We start from the raw sequence: 10,833 nt of genomic DNA on the forward strand, positions 1-10,833 counted from the left end.
GTCGAGAGGGCGCACAGGCGGGTGAGGCGGGTGAGGGCGCCGGGCGGGCGAGGGCACCGGGCGGGCGGGCGGGTGAGGGCGCCCCAGTGGGTGAGGGCGATTCCGGGAATCGCCTGGGCGCCCTCACCCGCCCGCCGCCCGGCGCCCTCACCCGCCTCACCCGCCCGGGCGCCCTCGCCCGCCCGCCCGGCACCCTCACCCGCCTCACCCGCCCGGGCGCCCTCGCCCGCCTGGCGTCCTCACCCGCCTCACCCGCCCTCGCCCGCCCGGCCGCCGGACGCCCTCGCCCGCCCGCCTGGCGCCCTTACCCGCCACACCCGCCCGCCCGGCGCCCTCACCAGCCTCACCCGCCCGCCCGCCCCGGCGCCCTCACCTGCCCGCCCGCCCGGTGCCCTGACACGCCCGCTCCCCCGCACGGGCGCCCTGACCCGCTGTCTCCCTCGAGCACCCTCACCCACCCTGCCTCGGCCGCGCCCCCACCCGGCAAGGGGCAGGGCGATTCCGAGAATCGCCCTGCCGCCTACCGGGCGGTAGCGCGGGCCGCCTGGGTGACGCCTGCCTCCGCCGCACCACCCGGGCCGCCTGCGCCCCCGCCCGGCAGGCGGCAGGGCGATTCCGGGAATCGCCCGGGCGGGTGGGTGAGGGCACCCGGTCGGGGGCGGGCGTGGTGGGTGGGTGAGGGTGCCAGGCGGGCGGGCGGGCGAGGGCACCAGGGCGGGTGAGGGCGCCGGGCGGGCGGGCGGGAGAGGGTGCCCGGGCGGGTGAGGGCGCCGGGCGGGCAAGGGCGTCCAGGCGGGTGAGGCGGTGAGGGTGCCGGGCGGGCGGGCGAGGGCGCCCGGGCGGGTGAGGCGGGTGAGGGCGCCGGGCGGGCAGGCGGGAGAGGGCGCCCGGGCGGGTGAGGGCGCCGGGCGGGCAAGGGCTTCCAGGCGGGTGAGGCGGTGAGGGTGCCGGGCGGGCGGGCGAGGGCGCCCTGGCGGGTGAGGCGAGTGAGGGCGCCGAACGGGCGGGTGGGTGAGGGCAACCGGGCGATTCCCGGAATCGCCCTCACCCGCCCGCCCGCCCGGGTGGGTGAGGGCGCCGGGCGGACAAGGGCGCCCACGCGGGTGAGGCGGGTGAGGGTGTCTGGCGAGCGGGCGAGGGCGTCCGGCGGGCGAGGGCGCCCGGGCAGGTGAGGGCGCCGGAAGGGCGAGGGCGCCTGGCGGGCGGGCGGGTGAGGGCGCCCGGGCGATTCCCGGAATCGCCCTGCGCCGGGCGGGCAAGGGCGCCCAGGCGGGTAAGCCGGGTGAGGGTGTCGGGCGGGCGGGCGAGGTCGTCGGGAGGGCGGGCGGGCGAGGCGCCCGGGCGTGTGAGGCGGGTGAGGGTGCCGGGCAGGCGAGGGCACGGGCGGGCGAGGGCACGGGCGCCCGGGCTGGTGAGGGTGATTCCGGGAATCGCCCGGGCGGCAGGGCGATTCCGGGAATCGCCCGGGGGCCCTCACCCACCCGCCCGCCCGGCGTCCTCGCCCGCCCGGCACCCTCACCCGCCCACCCGCCCAGCGGGTGGGCGGGTGAGGGCGCCGGACGAGCGAGGGCACGGGCAGGCGGGCGGGTGAGGGCGCCCGGGCAGGTGAGGGCGATTCCGGGAATCGCCCGGGCGCCCTCACCCGCTCGCCCGCACGGCGAGATCACGGGCGGGCGGGCGGGTGAGGGCGCCCGGGCGATTCCCGGAATCGCCCGGGGCACGGGCGGGCGGGTGGGTGAGGGCGCCCGGGCGGGTGAGGGCGATTCCGGGAATCGCCCGGGCGCCCTCACCCGCCCGCCCGCCCGGCGCCCTCACCCGCCCGCACGCACGGCACCCTTGCCCGCCCGGCGCCCTCACCCGCCTCACCCCCCCGGGAGCCCTCGCCCGCCCGCCCGGCACCCTTACCCACCTCACCTGCCCGGGCGCCCTCGCCCGCCCGCCCGCCCTGCGCCCTCACCCGCCTCACCCGCCCGGCCGTCGCTCGCCCTCGCCCGCCCGCCCGGCACCCTCACCCGCCTCACCCGCCCGTGCGCCCTCGCCCGCCCGCCCGCCCGGCACCCTCACTCGCCTCACCCGCCCTCGCCCGCCCGGCGCCCTCACCCGCCCGCCCTCGCCTGCCCGGCGCCCTCGCCCGCCCTCACCCACCCTCGTGCGCCCTCGCCCGCCCTGCATCCTCACTCGCCTCACCCGCCCTCGCCCGCCCGGCGCCCTCACCCGCCCGCCTCGCCCACCCGCCCTCGCCTGCCCGGCGCCCTCGCCCGCCAGCCCTCACCCACCCTCGCCCGCCCGCCCTCGCCTGCCCGCCCGGCGCCGTTACTCGCCACACCCGCCCGCCCGGCGCCGTCACCAGCCTCACCCGCCCGCCCGCCCCGGCGCCCTCACCCGCCCGCCCGCCAGCCCTCACCCGCCCGCCCGCCAGGTGCCCTGACCCGCCCGCCCCCCCGTACGGGCGCCCTGAGCCACCGGCTCCCCCGGCCACCCTCACCCACCCTGCCTCGGCCGCGCCCCCCCGGCAGGCGGCAGGGCGATTCTGGCAATCGCCCGGGCGGCCCTCACCCGCCCGCCAGCCCGTCCGGCGCCCTTGCACGCTCGACACCCTCACCCGCCTCACCTGCCCGGGCGCCCTCGCCCGCCCGCCCGCCCGGCACCCTCACCAGCCTCACCTGCCCGCCCGCCCTCGCTCGCCCGCCCGCTCGACGCCCTCGCCCGCCCGCCCCGCACCCTCACCCGCCCAGGCGCCCTCGCCCGCTCGCCCTGGCGCCCTCACCCGGCTGCCCGCTCGCCCGACGGCCTCACCCACCTCACCCGCTCGGCGCCCTGACCCGCCCGCCCCCCTGCCCGGGCGCCCTGACCCGTCCTTCCCCCCCCCTCGGGGCGCCCTCACCCACCCTGCCTCGTCCACGCCACCCGGGCGGCCCCCGCCCCGGCCCGGCAAGCGGCAGGGCGATTCCGGTAATTGCCTTGCCGCTTGTCGGGCGGGGGCGTGGGCCACCCGGGTGGCGCCTGCCTCGGCCGCGCCACCCGGGTGGCCCGTGCCCCCGCCTGGCAGGGCGCCAGGTGAGGGCGGGCGGGTGAGGGCGCCGGGCAGGGGGCGGGTGAGGGCGCGCGGGTTGCGCGGGTGAGGGCGCCCGGGCCGGGTGGGGGAGCGGGTGAGGGCGGGTGAGGGCGCCCGGGCCGGGTGGGGGAGCGGGTGAGGGCGGGTGAGGGCGCCCGGGCCGGGGGGCAGGTGAGGGCGCCGGGGCTGGGTGGGGGGGCGGTTGGTGGGGCGGGTGAGGGCTCCCGAGCCGGGGGGGGGTTGAGAGGGTTGGGGCGCGGGGGTTTATGTGGGCTCCCGGGCGGGGGGGATTGGCAGGGTGCCCGGGCCGGGGTGGGGGGCGGGTGAGGGCGACGGGGCAGGGTGGGGTGTCGGTTGGGGGGGCGGGTGAGGGTACCCGGGCCGGTGGAGGGGGGGGTTGAGAGGGTTGGGGCGCTGGGGGTTGTGTGCGAGATTCGCAGACATTAAAGACCCATTAGAAGAGGAAAATGAGCAAAAGGAAACAGAAAATATTGTGGAAGAAGGCAATGATGAAACTCTAGAGGACGAAGAGTTTGGATTACGTGACATTGTTGATTAAATTTAAGTTATGCTTGTAAATCAAGCTTTGCAATGTTTTGACTTTGACATTTTATGAGAAGAATAAACACTCAATTAGGGTTGTTATACGTTCAATATCTGTAATATGTGATTTTCGCATTGATTTTTAAGTTAATCATTATTTTTTGAAAAAAAAAGTGATTATTATTATTTTTTTGACATGAAATTCATAAAAAAAGCTATTATTTAACCATTTTTAGTTAAAATTATCATATAAAAATTGCGATTTTGACATGTCAATTCTAGCAAAAAATTATCAAAACGTGTAGTTTTTTAGTTATATTTATGTTAAAAATGGTTATTTTTATGTCCATTGTTAAAAAATATTGTTTTTTAGAAACAATTATTTCATGTGGATTGAAAAATTAATTAAGGATGTATAAATATGTAGAATATCGAAAATTCTAAATATCGACCTCCTAATTTAAAAATGCAAAACAATAAAAACCTCACTAAAAAAAAGTTAAAATTAAAATAAAAAACAAGAAAATGTGAAGAAAACGACCACTTCAACAATGATCAAATTTACAAAATAATTATTTACATTTTATACATTAGAAAATTTAAAGCCAAAAAACAGGTCTTTTAAAAAAAGGGGGTGATGCAGAATACTCACTTTTTTAAATCAGCGTGAAAATCACTATGATTCTAAAACGTAATGTACATAAAAAAATTAAAGTGCCAAAAACTATGCTCTAAAAAAAACATGTTTGTTCTGCATCACCCCTTTTCAAAATCAGGTCACTTTTTTGCTATCTCTACGAAACGGGTAACAGTATCAGTTCCCGTTTCAAAGTTTACATTGTTATGATAAGATCTCAATTTCTTGTTCTAATTTCATTGTTGCAATTAAAAGACAATTCTACCCTCTAGTTTATATGCAGAAAGACATCATGAATTGGTAGAAATTTAGACAACTTAAAGGTCAAAATGTGCAAGATTACACCCAAGAATTCAAAAAATGATATTTAATGTTAGGTGTAGATTTGCAATCACAAGACACGTTGTTGAAGTACATAGGGGGTTTACACAATTACCTTAGGCATACTATCCTAATGTTTAATCCCAATAATCTAGATGAGGTGTGTGTGCAAGCCACTCATCTTGAGGCAAGAGGAAAAACACTCCAGAAGAGGGTAGTAAAAAGCCATTTAAGGGTAAAGAGAAAGAAAAGGGTTTCAAAGGAAAGAAAAATGCATCCATTAAAAAGGAATGAGAGAAAACAATATGTAAACATTGTTCCAAAGAGGGTCACATGAAACTAATTGTTGGAAGCATCATCCCGAGTTGAAAGCAAAGAAATTCAACAAAGAATGAAAAGAAAATACAATTGTCGTCATTCAAGAGGATTTGGGATCCGATTTTGGCAATGAAACTAAAATTACAGCCATGGGTATAAAAGGAAAATAATCCATTGCTAGCACTAGTATATTAAATTGTCACACTAGTACTACAAATGAAGAAACAAGGATTAAATTATTTCATGTGAGGGTAATTTCAAAACATACAAAAATCGACACACTTTTTGATAGTGGGTCTCAAGCCAACTTGATATTTGACGATTTAGTCAAACAACTTAATCTTGAATCCATTTTACAGCCCAAGCCATATCCATTGGGTTGGATATGCAAGGACACAAACTTATAGGTTACAAGAAAATGTATTCTTTGATTTGCAATCACAACAAACTTCATTGATGAAGTCGAATTAGATGTTGTACTGCTAGATATATTAGGAATTGTTTTGGGTAGTCCTTACCTCTATGATAGAAAAGAAATCTTCTATCGTCATGAAAACAAGTACCACTTGTTCAAAGATGGTGTGGAGTATATTGTGAGAGCTCTTCGCAAGAAACTAAATCTTTCATTAGTTAATGCAGGGCAAACAAAAAGACTAGTGAATTCAAGAAAGAATTTAGTGCTGCTTATGATCAAACCCAATGTTGATGTTGATTATGAAGCGTTTGATGGTTGTAATTCAAAATTGAAAACTGATTTGGTTGATGTTGTTAACCATGATGATGAGGTGTTTCAGAAAGAAAATGGATTTCTTTCCAAGAGGAGAATCCAACATGAAATACCATTGTAGCAAAAATGTCTTCTTCCTAACATTGACATGCACCGGATGTCAAGAAGGGAAAGTACAGAAATAACAAAGCAAATCCATGGGTTGTTGAACAAAAGGATCATTTGACCATCTTCTTCACCATGTGGTGCACCTATTGTTTTGGTGTCCAAGAAGAATGGAAAGAATTTCATTAAATGGGATTCAAAAAGTGGCTATCATCAAAGTAGAGTTGTTGAAAGAGACGTATGGAAGATGACATTCAAAACCAAACAAGTTTTGTTTGAATGGCTTGCTATGCTTTTTGGTCTTTTCCATGCTCCTACTACTTTCATGCATATGAAGAAAGATGTATTGAAGACATTGTATAGACATGATAGTCTACTTGGATGATATTTTCCTTTTCAGAAAATTTCATTTTGAACATGTCATGTGTGAGAACAAAATACTTGATGTCGTATGTGAAGAACATTTGTTATTGAAGATGTCAAAGTATATGTTGGATAAAATTTCTTTGATGTACTTGGGCCATAAGATTGGAGAAAGTGAGTAGACCTCTCCAATATTGATGCCATTATGGATTGGTCAATGCTCAAGATAGTCATTTGGATAAGAGGTTTTTTGGGAGTAGCCCAATTTGGAGGAAAGATTTTGTTAAATTTTCTTCTATTATAGCTCATTTTCATTCTTTGGCAGTTGTGCAAAAAGTCTTCCAATGGGGAGGCAAACAACAAGAGGTATTTGATGCTTTAAGACAAAAGATCAGTTCAGCCTTTATAATTGCTCTTCTATACTTGAAAAAGTCATTCGAGTTTCAAGTTGATGTATGCAACTATGCCATGGCCACAGTCCTTATGCAACATGGTAAGCCCATTTCATTTCATTCAGAAATTTTCAGTGGTGCAATGATTAATGCTGCAGCAATAAAGGCACTTTCATTGGATGGATTTTCTTCTACTATCCCACTTGGTCAAAAGGAATAAGAGAGGTATAAGCAACAAGTTTGTTGATGTACTTTCTAGGCCTATAGTTTATATAACTACTTTCCTCAAGCATCATTTTGTTTTGCATGAAAGCTATGTTCAACAAAATACATACTTTCAAGATGTACATTCAAGCTTGAGTCAAGGGATTCAAGTAGAGGAATTTGTTTACCATTTGCATCATAATGTGTTATCATCTTGGTGATGAGCCCCAAATTTGGTAACATTTTGGGCTCATTTGGCCTAACTACCCTTGCTCAACCCTTCATTTTTCATGACTTATGCATCATTTTTTAGTATATTTATGTTATTTGTACGAATAAGGGCAGTCACTATTCCTAGATGGATAACACGTGCTTATTTCAGGTTTTTTGACATTTAATGGAGCAAAACCACGCAGATGTGGGCTAGGAGACAGCCAAGATGGGATTGAGATTTTGTAGGAAGGTTGTCCATAGCATTGAATGGCCTTCCTCGTGATCTTCACCCCCAACTCCGAGCTCTGACAGCCACCACAACCGAGTTAGAAGGCAGCGAAACGGATTTTGAGGAAGCAACAGTTCACTCCTAGTTTGGTCAGCCAAATCCCCCTGATTTAGGAGGCCAGCTTGGGGCCTCGTAATGTATAAATGATGAGGCCTTAGCCTTCGAAAAGGACTTTTTGAAACCTTGTTGCACATTCTGGATTACGAGCTGCTAGCTCTGTTTTGCTCTTTTGTAAGCCATTATTGGCATGTTATTTGACTTATGATTATTATCTTTTAATGGAAAGCAGGCAGATTTGAGTTCAGTTCTGAGTTCTTAAAGGAGCCATAGCTCTCGGGGTTGGGCCCAACCTGAGAGCCTAAGGCCTCCTCCCTTTGTATTGTTATCTTTCTTTCAGCATTGTATTTCTTTTCCTTTACATGCATTTGGAAACGCAGTTTGCTGAGTTAGATTTCTTGGTGTGGTTAAGTAGGTTAATTGTATGAGACAGAGTTGCTTTAGCTGTTTAGAATAAATTGAAGAGATTGGAGTTGATAAAAGTTCCAGAAAAGGGTTGCTTGCACACTCATTTTCACCTCTTTCTAGGGGCTGGAATTGTAGACAGTGCTACCCACCAAAAACCTCGGTTTACATGTTCATGCAATCTTTGATGCAATATCTTGTTTGTAGAAGTGTCCATACGTTCAGATCTCTTGGAATGTTTCTTTGTTTCAGTACCATGCATGATTTTCCTTAGAAATAACGTTGTTGTTCATTGGTTTTATTAAACAGTTAGAATAGGTTAATAACATTTCGGTTATGTGCAGGACGTGGATGATTTGTTTCGTTTACACTGTGCAGTGCTACTCCCTCACTCTCTTATCCTTTTAAGCCTTGCCCTGGCCACTTGTTCATCTCCCAATTAGACCCCCTGTCTCTCAACTATTCTATTCCCCTCGTTATTCTACCTTTTTCGACCTTCCATTACCTCTACCCTCTTTAAGACAACCTAGCTTTGCACACCCCCTCTTCATCTCATCTCTCTGTCACTGAGTTATCACAAACTCCTCTCCTACCTCCCTATCCATCCATGCAGCCTCTTCCACTCACCCATCACCCAAAAGTCCGATTATGGAACATCCTGTAGGAATTACTGAACTTCCTGTAGAAATTTTGAACATCCTGTAGAACCCCTGCAGACTTCCTGTAGAAGCTCATAAACACGGTTGCTTGGCATCCAAACTTTGTGAAACTCTCTGAAAGGATGTTAGGGACTCCTTAGACCCTCTCTGAGCCTTCCTGACCTCTTCCAAGCATTTCTCCCCTTGATCTACCCCTGCACAGTAAAGACCCAGTTAGAAGCACATGCATAATAATTTCAACAACTTGAACAAAAATACAAAAATGTGTTCTCTTCAGATAAAAGTAGTCTAGACACATGCATCTCACCTTCATAGAAGTAATGGCATATCTTTCAGTAGTTTGCATTCCCACCTTTTGCATCAGTAGGACTAGCTGGTAGAATTAGGGTTTGCTAGGGTTTGTGTTTCCTGTTGGCTTTCAGTTCCTTTCTGTAAGTAGGTTAATTTCCTTTGAGTTAGCTTTCGTTCATCGGTTAAAAAGCTTCTTCTAAGAGCTCATAGAAGTTGGCTTGAGCCCTAGCGGACTTGTGCCAGCTGACCAAGTGACAGCTGCGGCAAGAGCTAGTACTTGTGCATACAGCACCGTCGCTTCCAAGTTTGTTACGAACTACCGGGTTGATAAAATTAGAGAAGGAAGCTCCAGGAGTTGTAGCATTATTGCTACAATACTGGAGCCCACCATCTTTTTGGTGCCGTTGCCGGGGAAGCGTCAGAGTATTAGTGATTGTTGCTTTTCTTCTATTTTCCTACTCTCGCCTTCTGCTAAGTAGTTTATTTCATTTCCATTCTGCAAAAGTAGCATAGACATTTCCTGCTTTCATAGATTAACATTTCAATTCCTCAATTTCATTTTTGCAAGCGTAGATTAGCATTTCAATTCTGCAAGCGTAGACTAGCATTTCAATTCCTGCAATTTCATTTGAGAAAAACAGATTAGTTCTTTCCTGCTTTCATTTCAATTCCACATTTTCATTTCAGCAAGATAGTTAGTTGTAGTTCAATCGGTGTCAGTTTTTGCAGGTACCAGAGAAAAAAAACAAAAGCAATCAAAAGTCTTTCCATTTCATGCCTCGTAGGAATCGAGATAAAACAGGCAAATTCTTACCCAACACCTCCACCACATCACTGAGTCACCCTTCTCTCTTCTTTGGTGACAGTGATCCAGAAGAACCTATAGGCGAACCTCCTGAGATATACGAAGATCCTATAGCAGAAGAAGAGTTAGAGAATACTCCATCTGAAGCCATGGCTAACCATAGGGGAGAAGATGAGAGAATAGAAGGTGCCTTCCCCATCCGAGAGACCAATGGAGACATGAAAATGAAGAACATAAGCCCTTCTGCTTTACCTCACTTCCATGGACTGACTACTAAGGACCCTGATACCTTCCTGTTTGAGTTTGTTGTCCTTTGTCGAACCTATGACTATACTGAAGATGAGCAGAAACTGAAACTCTTCCCCTCAACCCTTAAGGATGCAGCATTACGCTAGTTCATGGGCTTACCTGGGAACAGTATCACCACTTGGGCTCAGATGCAGCAAGCTTTCAATACCAAATACCGGGACTACTGTAGGTCCAAGGAAACCAAGGGAGAAATCTTTCGGATGACCATGGGGAATGATGAGTCCTTAGAGGATTACGAGGAAAGGTTCCAACTTAGCTATAAACGGGCCAGGTGCACACTTGACCCTGAATCCCTCAAGTTGGTTCTGCTCCGAGGAGTCCCTGAAGACATCTTAGATACCCTTCACATGCTAGCTGGAGGAGATATTTACCAACTACCTTATGAGGACATAAAGACTGTGTTTAGAAACCACTCTAAGGTAACCCGGAAAAGAGGTAGAGGAAACCTCCTCTCAGCTGGTATTCCTTTCTCCAAACATGAGTTTGCAAATCAATTAGAGGACCTCAAGAGTGAGGTGAGACAGACCATCGCCATGCAACTTGATACATTCCGAATCCAACAAAAGAAAGAAGAAGCTGAGAGGGCCTTGGCTATCTTCTGCCCTAGGTGTACAAGGAAACACCCCAAGAATGAATGCCCACTACATTCGGTTGAGGTATGTTTTGTTTGTGAGGAGGACCACCCCACAAACCAATGTCCAACCTTACCTGGGCTTAAAGCCATGTATCAAGGGACAGAAGCACCCACTGAACCTCTCTATTTCCTCAACCAAAGGAGGCCACAAGGACCTAGACCTTACCAACAGGGGATGCAAGGGACACCCCAAACCTATTACAGCCCCAACCAATCTGCTCCTATGCCTTCCTGGGGACCCCCTGTTCATCCTTCCTGGTCTATACCTCCTCCATGGTCTTACCCACCTCAGTACCATACTCAGCCCACTACTCATTCGTTTCACTCACATGCCCAGCCACAGCCTCAGTGGAATGCACCTCAATCGGGGTGGAGGCCCCAGTACAATAATCCTCCCGCCATTTTGCCTCCACCACCAGTTCAACCACAACCATTACCTCCTGCTCCTCCAAGGCAACCTCAAATGCCTGCTCAACCGAACCCGAACCCCAACAACAGACAGGCCT

Source organism: Pinus tabuliformis, chromosome 3_1, assembly GCF_031772625.1.
Source record: "Pinus tabuliformis cultivar Carrire ecotype Pingquan chromosome 3_1, CPIR1, whole genome shotgun sequence".
In the NCBI taxonomy this organism is placed as follows: Eukaryota; Viridiplantae; Streptophyta; class Pinopsida; order Pinales; family Pinaceae; genus Pinus; species Pinus tabuliformis.